The sequence below is a fragment of the Lipotes vexillifer genome, unplaced genomic scaffold (assembly GCF_000442215.2).
Source record: "Lipotes vexillifer unplaced genomic scaffold, Lipotes_vexillifer_v1.1 scaffold478, whole genome shotgun sequence".
In the NCBI taxonomy this organism is placed as follows: Eukaryota; Metazoa; Chordata; class Mammalia; order Artiodactyla; family Lipotidae; genus Lipotes; species Lipotes vexillifer.
The window spans coordinates 160930-175619 of record NW_006779682.1 but is presented as its reverse complement, the minus strand read 5'-3'; the positions used below and the strand labels follow the sequence as shown (position 1 = coordinate 175619).

The following is a 14690-nucleotide window of genomic DNA, read 5'->3' as shown; positions in this document are numbered from 1 at the left end:
TCTTCCCGGACCGGGGCACGAACCTGCGTCCCCTGCATCGGCAGGCGGACTCTCAACCACTGTGCCACCAGGGAAGCCCTGGTCACTTTTTTTACAAACGTGCCTGCCATGGACAGTACAGCGGAGCCAGATACCTCCCTAAGGAACGTAGGGCAGTGAGGTTTTCTTTTATTTTGTGCAAAATTATCAAAGCACGTGCTATTCTTACTACTGTATTTGGACTTTCTGCATTCCCATTAGGGATTAGTGGCTTTTCAAAAACTGCTATGAGAGGGGAGGAGGGTGCTAGAGCAATTAAGGGCAGCGATGCCTGGTACCCAGAACCGGATGGTCAATCTGGGGATGGAGAGACGTGCCGAGAGGTAAGGGGTGAGTTTGCTGCTGGGACAAGGCCGACCTCTCGGGGGGCTGTTTCACACCTCACACGTCCACAGCTGCTCTCAGAGCTGGTGAGGGTGCGACAGCCCAGGAGGTGGCACTTTGGCTGTTTCATGCCCCCAGAAGCTGACGTGGCAGGAGTGAGCAGCGGTCCCAAACCAAGTGAGCACCAAAGTGGCCCGGAGGGTGACCAGCCCCCTGCCCTGCCCCGAGGCTCCTCTTTGGGGATCTGAGGCTGGCAAGCCTCGGTGTGTCCAGCAAGTGCCGAGTGACACTGATGCTGGCCCGGGGACCCTGCTCTGAGAGCCGCTGGGGTAGAGCAGAGAAGCTGGCGGCCACTTGAGAGCCACACTTGACCTTTTTAAAAGCCGGAGCTGGAAACGGCCCTGCTCACACAGTCAGCTTCCCTGGGGATGAGGGTGGTGGGACAAGGGTGCAGACCTTACTTCGTGGGAGATGCAGGGCCAGGCATAGCCTCTGAGCCCCCCTCTGTGGACTTGGGGAGCCTGCAGGTCCCTCCCCTCCACAGCGACCTGAGGAAGTTCACTGTCCCTCCAGGCGTCTCTGTGCTTCCAGACGCTGGATAACAGGGCAGCAGTGCCTGGATTCAGCAATTTATTTATTTATTCATTTTTGGCCGTGCCTCGCGGCTTGTGGGGTCTTAGTTCCCTGACCAGGGATCGAACCCGGGACCTCAGCAGTGAAAGCGCAGAGTACTAACCACTGGACCACCAGGGAATTCTGAGGATTTAGCAATTTATACCATTATTTAAGAGAGCACAGATTGTATTTTTATCTTCATCTGATCCAGAGAACCATGTTCTAGGTACCGATCCCTGTGTGTGCGTGCGTGCGTGTGCGCGTGTGTGTGGTGTGTGCGTGCGTGCGTGTGTGTGTGCGTGCATGTGTGTATGTGTGTGTGTGTGTATTCACGCTCCCTGGTTTGCAGTATCTTCTGTGCAGGATAAAGTTTCCTTCTGCTTATTTGCAAAACCTGGTCAAGCCCCCAAGTAAAGCTGTTTTGATCTCTGTCACTGCCCGACTTATCCCCTGGCCAGTTCGTCTGTGAAATCTGGGGAGAGGGCTGGTGGGAAGGGCTTCGCAGCACTGCCCAGACGGACGGTGGGAGAGTCATCGGCGGGAGCCAGATGCACACAACTCCTCATCTGGCTACCCTGGCTGTTCTCTTTCCTTGTCTGTAAACCTCCTTATTTTTGACTAAAAGAAGAATTGTCCTCTTCTGGCTAAAACCACACAGCAAATAGCAAAATCATTTGCAGAGGCTGGAGCCTGTGGTCAGTCTGGGGTGGGGAGAGCACAGCAGGGGCAGCTGCGGGGCTGGTGGGTGTTTAGGGTGGGGCATTGGACCTGAGCCTCTCCGTCCCCTCCCGGCGCTGTGTTCTGACATGAGCTTGACTGAGCCCTTCTCTCGGTATTTTGTATGTAGTGATACCGGTCACTGCAGAATAAGGTCGGCATGTCCACAGTCCTCTGCGGCAGCTCCAGGGACCACATAGGAAACATGGGCAGCTGGTGTTGTCACTGATTTGCCAATCAGTCGGCACATCCGAAAGGCCTCCAAAGTCTGTCCTCTCACGCACCGGGTACCCACAGTCTAATGGATGGCATTGCCTTACCTTGTGATCCCCACTCTCTTTCTGGCAAAGAACTGGAGCCTCTTCCTCGTCTCCCAGATGGCAGATGCTGAATTGCAGGGATAGTAATTCATGAATTTTAAAAATTCTACTTGGAGCACGGAGGTGTCCTAGTGGTTGGAGCATGAGCTGGGTGATCGGAAGCCTTCTTGCCTCTGTGCTGAAGTGAGGGCCTGTTTCCAGGAAATCCATTCCCCTGACACAAAAATAACTGACTCTGTGAAAAGCTTGGAAAACACCTGCTGAGAGATGACTGTGACCTGCACCCCTGGGGAAGCACCTTCCCTTTTGTGGGTGGTGACCTTAGGCAGAGAAAACCCCAAACTTGCTGGAGGAACTTCAGGTTCAGAGAGAGTCATTCTGGGAGGGGGAGGAGAAACCAGAAATGTGGGCGCCATCATTTCCCGACTCGCTTGTGGAGGGTGACCTCCAAGGAAGACTACCCCGTGCCTGGCAGGTCCTGAATCCCCCAGTCACTGGCCCAGCTCTGTCCTTCAGGTGACTCCTGAAATTCAGCCCCCTCCTAGCAGCTGACTTTCTGGAGTGTGTCCTCCGGGGCTGCCCCTGGGCCTCCTCCAGTGAATTCCAGATGCCCTGCGCTTTGTACCGGAGGGTGTAGGCTGAAGCCGACTTCAGGATCAGAAGACTTGTTTTTTTTCTGGCTGCACTGGGTCTTCGTTGCTGCACGCGGGCTTTCTCTAGTTGCGGCGAGCGGGGGCTACTCTTCGTTGCGGTGCACGTGCTTCTCATTGCGGTGGCTTCTCTTGTTGCATAGCACAGGCTCTAGGCATGCGGGCTTCAGTAGTTGTGGCACATGGGCTCAGTAGTTGTGGCTTGAGGGCTCTAGAGCGCAAGCTCAGTAGTTGTGGCGCACGGGCTTAGTTGCTCTGCAGCATGTGGGATCTTCCCGTGTCAGAGCTCGAACCTCTGTCCCCTGAATTGGCAGGCGGATTCTTAAGCACTGCGCCACCAGGGAAGCCCCAGGATCAGAAGACTTTTGAAAGTCCATAGATGGAAGAACCAAAGAAAAAGGGGTTTATGTAAAAGCTTGAGCCTTTCCGTTGCTTTGTGTATAAGCCTGATTCATAAGGGAGACGTTGGTCTGGGGTTTTTGTAGTCATAAAAATTATAAAGACACCGGAAATTGCATTTTTCTCCAGTTGACTTTAGGCATTCGAGCCAGATAAAGGGATAACCCAGTGAGGGAAGCAGGACACCTTCATCCTGATTTGCTTCACGACAGTGACATTGCCTGGACGAGGCGCTCTCGTGGACACAGGGGTCCTCTCACGGGGGCCACACATCCTGCAATCCGGCACAGATGAGATGGGCAGCCAGGGGACAGGACAGATGGCAAAGCAGAAGCAAAGACAAGCCGGGTCCCCTCATGGGAGGGAGGCATGGAGAGATCCGGGGAGAGGGAGTGGCTGGCCAGGCGGGCGGATGTCCCGTCAGGGCACAAGAGCGGCTCAGGGGAGGGGAGACCCGTTGGATGGGAACTAAGCTCACTGGCCAAACTCTGGGGGAAGCCAGGCGATCCAGCAGCTCCCATCTGTTTCTGAGCACCCCCTTTCTCAAAGGCATCTCCACATCTGAGTGTCTTGTCGGAGTTCTGACGACCAGCAGGCAGGGCTCGAGGCGGGGAAAGTGCTGGTACGGCAGCATGAGACACCTTGCCTGTGTCTCTTCCACAAAATGTCCCGGAATAAAATCAGGGACAGCAACCCTGGGCAGGAACATCCCAGAGAGCCCAGGGCAGTGGGACACCTGTCACCGGAGGAGGTAACAGCTCTGGGAGGGGGGACAGGAGCCAATGGCCAGGGGGCAGGAGGTCACCGTCCCACCAAGTAGCTCCCACCTCTGGGCAGCTCACTGGCTCAGCTGTCAGCCTCCAGACTTGGGAGGTGGCAGGAACTGATTTTGCCATCCAAGCACTTCAGAGGAATTACTATGGGGATTTTTAGAGGCTGTTGCTCGAGGGGAAACGTAGTCATCAATGGATATAAGATAGCTTTTAAAAGGAATTATTACTATCGAGACATTTTTCACCTAAGATACTGGCAAAAACAATAAAGCTGTTCTAATAATTTGCCTGTGAATGAGTATTTTCATAAGTGAAGCTCAGTCCAGTGCAAAAAGAGTAAACAGAGCTGCTTTGGCTAAGAGAAAAGTCAGGCACAGCTTTTCCTCACTGACATAAAGGGATGAAATACAACTCCATGAGCTTTTTAGTTTCTTTTTCATAAATTTGCCTTGCAAAAAGGAAGAAATGTAACTTCAAGATGCAAGAGCATGGGCATATATTTGTGCTTGTATTTATAAATACATTCATGTGTGATTATATTTATATATGAGTATTTTTTTAAGTTAGGAAAAGCCGTTAAAGATTCCTGTAGTTCAGTCTTCTCATTTTATAGATTAGAAAACCAAGTCGCAGGTTGAGAGATTTTTGGTTTAAGATAAACCAGCTTTTGAGATCAAGTCCTATTACTGCCACATCTACATCTGTGTCTTATATACATGTATTTATTTTGTTCTGAGTGAGAAGGTGAAATATTGATGATTCTCCTGTCAATACTAAAGCTTCATGTCACCAGATTAGGATAAATCCAAAAAATCAAACACCTATGATTACAACAGAGCCACCGAGCTGTAGCCTTGACTCTGATCTTACAGTGACACTGGGGAGACCTTGTACTTCAAATTAGTCATGAACATCTCAGGTAAGCATGTGAGGGATTATAAACTCTCAAGAAGCAATTTCTAGCTGAGCCTTTTCCTACTTCTTGTTGAGTTTGCTTCTTTTTCAATCTGAGTAATTTTCAAGGTAGAAAATATTTGAATTGTTTTTCCATTTCATTCTGCGGGATTAAGCATCTGTTTGTCATTCAACACGTTTTTATTTTAATTATCTGTTGTAAGCAAAGTACTTTGCTAAGTGTTGGGGAGGAAAAAGTGGATGAACCATGGCCCTCAATGAGTTTCTCTTTGGCACGGAGAAGGTCTCTGGGAATTGGGAGGGGGGGCTTGGATGACCTGGGAAGACAGGACACAGATGCAGTTGGTGGGGAAGAGGGGGCTGGGGACAGAATGTCCAGGGGGAGCAGAGGCAGCCCAACATGGCTGGCAGGAAGCCTCTTTAGAACAGAAGGCAGGTGGGAGCCACAAGGAAGGACCCTGCTGAGGGCTTGGCTGTGGAGTTGAGATTTGGTGCTGGGAGAGGTCAGTGGTACCTGGTGATGGAAATGGGCTTTCTGGAGGCTGCCTTATCAGGGTGCAGGGTGCCTGGGAGGAGAGAGGCTGGAGGCCCATAAAGGGTGTTTCACCACAATTCGGGTGAAGATCTTGGACTCGAGTGTGATGTTGACTGAAAAAAAATGCACAACTTAAAGGTTGAGAGTTGATTATTTGGTGAACTTCCTGAGGACTCATGCCTGCCTAGGAGGCAGCCTCCCAGATGGCTCCAGAGAGGTCGGGGGGAGCCAGGATATAGAGGAGTTTTTGCAACAGGTAGTTGGACCATCAAAAGATTACTGATAATTAAAGAAAACCAGATATCTCAAGTTAACGCATTTAGCGCTTTTCTATGTATGGGAAGATGCTAGAGTCTGGGGTCATGGAAATCATTCCTCGCATAGGCACCATAGCTATCTGGGGCCGGCATCCTGTGCTTTCCCATTCTGAGTCCCCTCAGGATGCAAGGCTGGGGTCACCTGCAGTGGCTGTTGGCTTCATGGCCACAGCATCCTTTGTTTACTCATGTGGCAGGTGACATTCATCACCCACAGTGACAACGGGGTAGTGGGTTGAATGGTGACCCTGAAAAATGATGAGTCTCTGTTCTAACCCTGGACCCTGTAAATGGGACCTTACTGGGAATAAGGGTGTTGGCAGATTTATTAAGTTAAGGATCTGCAGGTGAGACCATCCTAGATTAGGGTGGACTTGAAATCCAAGGACAAGGTCTTAGGAGAGAAAGGGACACTCTGAGCTAAAAGACACAGGGACACAGGGCAGAGTGCACGTGAAGACAGGGGCAGAAATTGAAGATGCGGCCACCAGCCAGGGGGGCATGGAGCCACCGGAGCTGGAAGAGGCAGGAAGGATGCTGCCCTCGAGCCTTTGGAGGTAGCGTGGCCCTGCTCACAGCTTGATTTCAGACTTCTGGCCTCCAGACTGTGAGAGAATGCATTTCTGTTGTTTTAAGCAGCAAACTTTGGGGTAACTTATTGAGGCAGCTCCAGGAGACGACTACAAAAGAAAAGAAGGGATCAACATTTTGACAAAGAACCTCACTGTGGAGCGTTGGTGGGGATGTAGAGGGAGCATGCTCTTCCAGACCGACCCCTCTCGGGTGTGGAGGGGCGCAGCCCCGGAAAACATATCTGGCTTTATGAAGCCAAGTCAAAGACGCATATGCTTGGTGACCCAGCACTTTCCCTCCTAGGTGTGTGCAGTGCAGTCATGTGTTTATCGTTAATAGCAGAAAGACTGGAGACAACAACCCAAATGCTCATCGAAGGAAGAGTGGGTAACAAACGGTGGTTAACTCCACGGTGGAACATTGTGGAAGCGTGAAAGAAAATGAGCACGGTCATGGCATCAACAAGAATGAATCTTACAGACAAAATAAAGTGGAGAGGAGAAAAAAGCAATTCTTGGAAGACACACGTTATGACACCATTTATATAAGTCCCCCAAACATGCAAAACTTAGCAAAATTATTTAAGGATAAATACAAATGTGATACAATAGAGACAAAAACAAGGGAATGATACAATTCAAGACAATGGTGACATCTGGAGTGAGGCAGGGGACTGAGATCAGGAGAGGCACAGCGTGTGTCTTCATTTATTTTTCTTCTTTAAACCTCACAAACATGCAGTCTGCGTTAGAGAATTAGTATAGTGTCAAGTATGGGCTTAGAGCCCGACTGCTTGGTGTTAAGTTCTGGCCCTCCACCTGTTAGCCATGGTACCTTAAGAAAGTTATTTTAGCTCTCTGTGCCTCAATGTTCTCACCTATAAAATGGGGATATTAAAGTCTGTACCACATAGGGCTGTGTTGAGAATCAAAGTCAATACACGTGAGAGCTCAGAATAGTGCAGGGCATATAGTGCGTCTGGCTACTCATCGGCTACTGTAGTTGTCATCACGTCATCATCATCATCATCATCTTGTAAATGTAAAGTGCGCTGAAATTAAAAAAAGGAAGGGATGGGACCGTGCAGAAATGAGGTGAGTGCACACGAGGGTGGTGGGGACCCTAACTGTCAGCCTGGGTGACCGGGAACCACAGGAGGCAGTGACACAAAATGAAGACAGAGGGGTGAGGCCTGGCCGGAGCTGATGATTCTATTTGGGTGGCTGGCGTTCTCCTGGGGCGAATCCCGCCCCTCTGCTGGCCGGTGCTGTAGGGGCCCTGTTGAAGGCGTGTTCCCAGGGGAAAGCAGGGGCTGGAGCTGAGCTGGGACTTGGGGGCGTTTGGCCCTTCTGGTCACATTTTGAAAGCATTTAAATGGACAGAAGGCAGCTTGAAACCCAGTTCGCCCTCTCCGTGCTGCTGGGCGCTGCATGGTCCTCTGGTCTCCTCGGGGTTCCTGTGGATGTCCTGCACCGGGAGGGTGGCTCCAGGCTCCCCAGGGACAGGCAGCTGCATGCAGTGGCGCTCAGACGTTGAGAAGCCACACTCAAGCTCGCTCCTTGGAAGTGGCGCCTGAAGATGGGCGCTGGGGCGTCCGTGGCAATGCGTCAAGGCCGTTCAGGAGAAGCGCCTCCTCCTGGCCTGCTCGTGGGTCCCCCCTGTGGCTGTTCTTGGTCCTCTGGGGTCACTCATGGTGTCAGCAGAAGGCATGCTTGTCTGCATCAGGGTCTCTCACACAGTACCGTGAACCCAGGCCGGTTCTATGCCTCGTGTTCACCGAACTGAGGATAACACAAGCTTTTTTGTCTCTTGCAATTGTACCTTTCCTCCTATCATGCCTGATTGCTGGCTTGGGAATTTGTTCAGGAGTCAGACCAAGGAACAGACAGCGGTGTGTGGAAGGCCTGCTCCAGGTACCTGGGATGATGGGGCTTCCAGGGGGAGACCCGCCAGACAGCTGGGAAGGGGAACCACGGCAGAGCTAATAAGTACACTGCTGCCAACAATAGATGTGATCGCAGCACAGCGTCGATAATAGTAACTAGAGTGATGAGCACCCACTCGGTGCCAGGCTCTGTCCCCGCCTGACACACGCTGCCTTATTTACCCACCTACAGCTCGGATGGAGCTATATCTCCCTTCCCTTGAAGGTGAGGAGTCTGGGGCCCAGGGGACTCTGTCATTGGCCCAGGAGGGAGGCGGGCATGGGATCAGCTGGTTTGCCTCCAGGCCTCCCATTTTGACTCTCAAGGTGGTAAAATGATGAATTGGCACATTGAACAAATGGATGAAAATGGCCCAGGTGCTTGGAGGAGGAAGCCATTGCTCTAGGTTTGTGGGGGGCAGTCTTTGACACCCAACCACGTATGGAATGCTTCCCAGTCCTTGTGTCATTTCATCTTCCAGCAGCACCCAGTGGTAGGAGGTATGTGTATCCCCAATTTATGGATGAGAAAACAGAGGCTCACAGAGCTACATCAAGTTGCCCCAAGTCCCATGATACTCGAGGGGTGGGTTTAAGGTTTGAGCTCTTGTCACCCTATAAAGGTCATCCTCCTCCTCAGGGGCCAGGGAACTGGTTTGAAGAACAGGTAGGACAAGGCTGAGAGAGCGCGGTGGGCATGTTCTCAGGGGAGAACCAGCACGGGCACGGGCGGGTTGGGGGGACCCCAAGCAGACCAGCCCGGCGTGCAGGGAAACTGAGGCAGTGGGTAAAGGGGGGTAAAGGGAGATGGGCCTAGAAGGGCTCATGTGTACTGTGGAAGGAAGGCCGTGAACCCCAGGCTGGGGCACGTAGTGTTGGTCCTGGAGGGAGATGGGTGGGGGCCCATCCAGAGGGAGCCTTGAGAGGCTCAGCATCCCACCCAGGAGCCCCACTGGTCCAGGATGTGTCCCCGGAGCCCGTCGAGGACACAGCCAGCCCCGTGTGCAGCGCTCTCTCCACGGGACACAGGGCAAGTTCACGAAGCAGGTGGCAGCAGCCTCAGCCAGGTCACCAAGCTCTTGAAAATCCCCAGTGTAGACATACAGCAGCTCTCTGAGCTGCTGCTTCTAAAACTGCCCCCAAAATGCTCCCGCACAGCAGCCAGTGGCTGAGCTGAGCATCTCCAGCTGTGCCTGGCTACTTGGAGACGCGTCAGCTGTGGGCTGCCAAATGTCATTAACGTAAACATTTGGGGAAGCGCCAAAGCCCAGTGGTTGCCAGCCAAGCCCTGCTTCCAACGTGCTCTGCACCTGCCTTTGTGTGCGTGCCGATTTTTGCTTTGTTTTCTATCTCTCTTTCACAGTATGAATTTGGGGCCAGGAGTACAGCCATTTGCTGTATCAGAGCAGTGATCCCGGCTCTCGTGAAATAGAGACCCCCGACTGCGAATCGGCCAGCAGGGCTGGGAAGCCGAGCTCAGAGGCACAGAGCTTGGGCGGCTGTTGGGTGCGGGGCATTTTGGCTCACCTTCTGGGCTGTCCTGTTCGAGAGTCTTACCTGTGCCTTTCTTGAGAGTCTGTGGCCTCTGGTTGGCGTTGCACTGTGATCTTTCTTTTTTTTTTGCGGTACGCGGGCGCAGGCCTCTCACTGCTGTGGCCCCTCCCGTCGCGGAGCACAGGCTCCGGACGCGCAGGCTCAGCGGCCATGGCTCACGGGCCCAGCCGCTCCGCGGTATGCGGGATCCTCCCGGACCGGGGCACGAACCCATGTCCCCTGCATCGGCAGGCGGACTCTCAACCACTGAGCCACCAGGGAAGCCCTGTGATCTTTCTTTAATAGAAGGTGGCTCCGATGTCATTCAGCTTTGAAATGTGTCCCAAGAGAAAGCTTTATTCACAGACGAGTTGCTTGGGGACCTCAGCATCTTTCTGGCTGGGTGACTGCGGGTTGGAGGCGACCTTTCCTCCCTCCTCCCGGCAACCTTGGATTTCAAGGTTCACCACTTGGATTTTAACCCGCTTTGGGGACGGAGTTTGGGAAGTCATTGGAGGGAAGGCCACCTCTAGATGTCGTCCCAGGCCAGGTGGTGGCGGCAGTGAGCGAGGTTCAGGGGCTGCTGCTTGGGCACAGCAGTGGAAGGGACTTTTGTGCTGGGGCTGCCACCTGTGTGCTCTGCCTTCCAGAGTCCCCACATGCCTGCATGTGACAGCGGCACGTGGGGACGGACGTAGCCAGAGCTTCAGGAAGCAGCAGACGAGGAATCTAAATCCAGATCCCAGCCTGGGGGCAGCTGGTCCCCAGGGAGTACGCCTGCTCTGCCCTGAATCAAGGGCTGGTTGCTGCTCCAGCTGGAGATGCCAGGGTCGGCGTGGGCATGTCAGCCGGGAACACGGGCGAGGGGCAGAGACCACAGCACCTGTCAGGGCAGGTGCCCAGAGCAGGTCACAAGATCAGACCAGGGATACGCAGGTGCCCCCTCGGCGGGTGGGGAGTGAGCCAGAACCATGCTGGGCTCAGCTCAGCAGGGCCTGGGATGCAGCCCACCGTATCGTTTTCTCACAGAGCCCCTTGGATCCCAGTAGGGAGGGAGGCCCCCATCTGATGGGACCCGCCGGGCAGTTGCAGCCAGCGTCCCACTGTCCCCAGGCCAGGAGCCCGCCTGGGAAGAGCTGGGCGCCTCCCTCGGTGCTATGACTTTTTTCTGGGGAACACGGAAGGGAACTTGCATTTCAGCGGCTCTGCTGAGTGGCCCCTGACGTGCCACTGTCCTCCAAGTCTGCGGAGTAGTGGGCTTTGAAGGACAGGCAAGAAGCTCTGTGTCGCAGAGGCGCATTTTAAGGTGGTGGATTTCCCAACAGTGTTGTGGGATCAGCGGTGAGAGGAAGCTGTGTGTGCGCCTCCTTGGCGGTGCTTGCGGACACAGAGCATCATTGTACACGATACCTACTGACGTGACAGTGGCCCGCCGAAATTCAGAATGCTTAGACCCACTCAGGCAGAAGGATGAGAGGCTGCTTCTGTTCGGGGTCGGGGCAGAAGTGGAACCTAGGAGGGCACTGGGTGTGTGGAGGGCGGGGGCGGGCAGGCAGACTTACAGGGACCTCGAAACATGAGGGAGATTGGGGTGGTGAAGCTGGGAGAGGCTCTCAGGACAAAAGGATGGAAAGCATCCCTGAGCTGTGGTCAGGGGACCATCTTTTTTTTTAAAAGCCTGGGGACCCACTGTGATTGGGTGTCCCTAGAGGATTTTTTTTTTTTAATAATATTTATTTATTTAGGCTGCGCCGGGTCTTAGTTGCAGCATTCGGGATCTAGTTCCCTGACCAGGGATTGAACCCAAGCCCCCTGCATTGGGGGCGCGGGGTCTTAACCGCTGGACCGCCAGGGAAGTCCCCAGGGGACCATTTTACGTCCATTAAAGTCGCGCCTCGGGGGAACCATCCGGAAAGCTTGCCGCCTTGTCTGTTGCCCTGTCGACTTCCAGAGCATGAGCGCCTGCTAAAAATCCGGGGGTCCGTGTTCACAGCCTGACAAATCAAGCAGCTGTTCTGAAGGCAGAGTGGACTTCCTGCTGTAACATCCACTGGGGGTTGGCAGGGGGTGACGTGCGCGGTTTGGGGACAAATAATGACAATGTCCTCATTTCACGAGTGGTTCTCCCTCCCTGTGACTCAGAAGCCTTCACGTGTTATGGTCGCGTCCATGTTGATATTTTTAAGCCCAGCTTCCCAGACCTGGTTCTTGTTGTTATTGTGGGCGAAAAACCCCCTTTCGATTTCAGAAGGTGCGAAAAACAGGAAGAGGTCTGAGCTGTGGGTGTGGCTTTGCCTCTTAATGAGGAAAAGTGACGCATTGATGAGCGGGCCCTTGGGCATTAGGGGGAAGAAGCAGGTGGGGGAGAAGGAAATGTCGCTGGTGTCTGGGAATATGGACCTTTGTCCTTTTCGCCTTGAGCTCTCTATTGGAGAGGGAGGAAGGAGGGTCTGGAGAACAAGGCCGTCTGTTCTCACCAAGAGCCCCTTTCAGCTCCAAGGGGAGACTGGTGGGGGAGGGGAAGGGCCTGTGCAAAGGCCCTGAGGCAGGTTTAAGGAGCAGCTACAACAACGTTGGTGAGGCTGAGGCAGGGTGGGGGGGGGGGGGAGGGGAAGGGGAGGGGGAGGGGTGGGGAGCGCAGCTGGGCTTATGTGGTCAATGTTGGCATCTAGAGAAGCACGACTTTGGGTGCAGAAATGGACCTGCTTTGTTGATTTCAGATTGAAGTTGACGCGATACTAGGAGATTATTTGGCAACCTTATTGGTGCTTTTGGCATAATTTAAGTAAACAGAAGGATGTTTTTTTCTTCATTGTTCTAGCAGGTTTAGAAGCTTGTGAAAAAGACCAGTTCTTCTTTTAGAAGGATAAAAATACTGCAGTGATAGAAAACAGCTTCATGCCTGACAGGCAGATGTGAATAACTCCCATCTATTTTTTAGTATCTGCACTGGGGCAGGGGCTCCACTGCCAGTGCACTGATGACCTAGCTGCCTGTGGGGCATGGGTGTGTGTGTACATGGCATGTGTGTACATGGCGTGTGTGTACACAGTGTGTGTATGTATATGGTATGTGTGTGTACATGGTGTGTGTGTACATGGTGTGTGTGTGTATACACAGTATGTGTGTGTACACAGTGTGTGGACAAGGTGTGTGTATGTACACAGTGTGTATGTGTACATGGTATGTGTGTGTACATGGCGTGTATGTGTGTACACAGTGTAGGTACATGGTATGTGTGTGTGTATATGGTATGTGTACGTGGTGTGTGTGTGTACACAGTATGTGTGTGTATATGGTATGTTTACATGGTGTGTGTGTGTGTACATAGTGTATGTACAAGGTGTGTGTATGTACACTGTGTGTATGTACATGGTATGTGTGTGTACATGGTGTGTATGTGTGTACACAGTGTGTAAACATTGTATGTGTGTGTACATAGTGTATGTACATGGGGTGTATGTGTACATGGTGTATGTACACAAAGTGTGTGTACATAGTGTGTGTGTGTGTGTACACGGTATGTGTGTGTATACAGTGTGTGTACAAGGTGTGAGTATGTACACAGTGTGTATGTACATGGTGTGTGTGTACATGATATGTGTGTGTACACAGTGTGTGTATGTACACGGTATGTGTGTGTACATGGTGTGTATGTGTGTACACAGTGTATGTACACAGTGTGTGTACATGGTGTGTGTGTGTGTACACGGTGTGTGTGTACACGGTGTGTGTGTACATGGTGTGTGAGTAGGTACACTGTGTGTATGTACATGGTATGTGTGTGTACATGGTGTGTGTACACGGTATGTGTGTGTATGTACACAGTGTGTGTATGTACACAGTATGTCTGTGTACGAGGTGTGCATATGTACACAGTGTATGTACATGGTGTGTATGTGTGTACACAGTGTATGTACAGTGTGTGTACATGGTATGTGTGTGTACACAGTGTATGTACACAGTGTGTGTATGTACACGATATGTGTGTGTACACGGTATGTGAGTACACGGTGTGTGTGTGTACACGGTGTGTGTGTACTTGGTGTGTGTGTGTGTATACACAGTGTATGTACATGGTGTGTGTGTGCATGTAGGGGTGCACAGCATGTTGTCTTGGCATCAGCATCAGAGCTGCTCTGAGCTCCCAACCCAGGAGTTCTGGCTTGAGGGGGCTGTGATTCCAGGTGACCTGTGTAGCCTGGATGGCAGGAAATGACTTCCCAGCAATGTCCCATCAGTGTTCTCTGGGACCCTGAGCCACTGAGAGACAGAAGTTCTCATGGTGTAAACAGATGCAGGTCCTCTCCTGGGGAGGCTGGGGTCAGGGTTCCCAGGCAGCCCTGTCCCTCCTCACAGAGGCTGACCGGCGTCTCTTCACCCAGCAGCACTTGGAGGCTTTCTGGAGCCTTCCAGAAATGGGCTCTGGCTCATTGAAAATGATCACAAGCCTGAACAGCCAAATCCAGAATGTCAACCCTGAGGTGGGCGCTCTTGGTAGGCGCCCCTTCCCCGCAGATGCGCCAGGACACGTGTGGCATCCTCAGTCCACGTGAATGAGGATGGTGGTCCAGCTGTTCCTCCTCAGGTGAAGGGACACTGCTGTCACATGGCTTGCGGTTCCCGGGATGCGTTTTGTCCCAGTTGCATCTCTAGCGACCACGGCTTATTACATCATCTACCTGCAGCTCCTTGTGACATCCTTCAAACATGTGATCTTGTTCTATCTTCACAAACACCCTTAAGGTCAAGTACTCTTTCCTGCCCATCACCAGGTGAGGAAGGTGAGTCTAGGAAGCTGAAGGAACTGGCCCCAGTCACACAGCAAACTAGAGACACAGCTGTAGGGTGATGGAGGGGCCCCTGGGGCCAGACTGACCCCATCAGAATTGTTTCCAAAGCTCCAGAAAGACTCCACATGCAGGTGATATTGGGGACCACGGGGCTGGCGGCTCTGCAGAATTATTTCCCATTCAGTGTCTGGTCTGAATTATCCCTCGTTGTTTACGGAGTTATTATTAAGGAGGCACAGGGCTGGTGAAAAGAGACACAGCTT

The 14690-nt window shown here is 52.5% G+C and overlaps 1 protein-coding gene and 1 non-coding gene across 4 annotated transcripts in view; one reads left to right on the top strand and one right to left on the bottom strand.

Annotated features, from left to right (window-relative positions):
* ABCG1 (ATP binding cassette subfamily G member 1) overlaps positions 1 to 14690 on the top strand; it is a 65722-nt gene that overhangs the window by 20110 nt on the left and 30922 nt on the right. The window lies entirely within an intron of this gene.
* Positions 1044 to 1116, bottom strand: TRNAE-UUC (transfer RNA glutamic acid (anticodon UUC)). Its single transcript has one exon. It is a non-coding gene; the product is annotated as a tRNA-Glu (tRNA).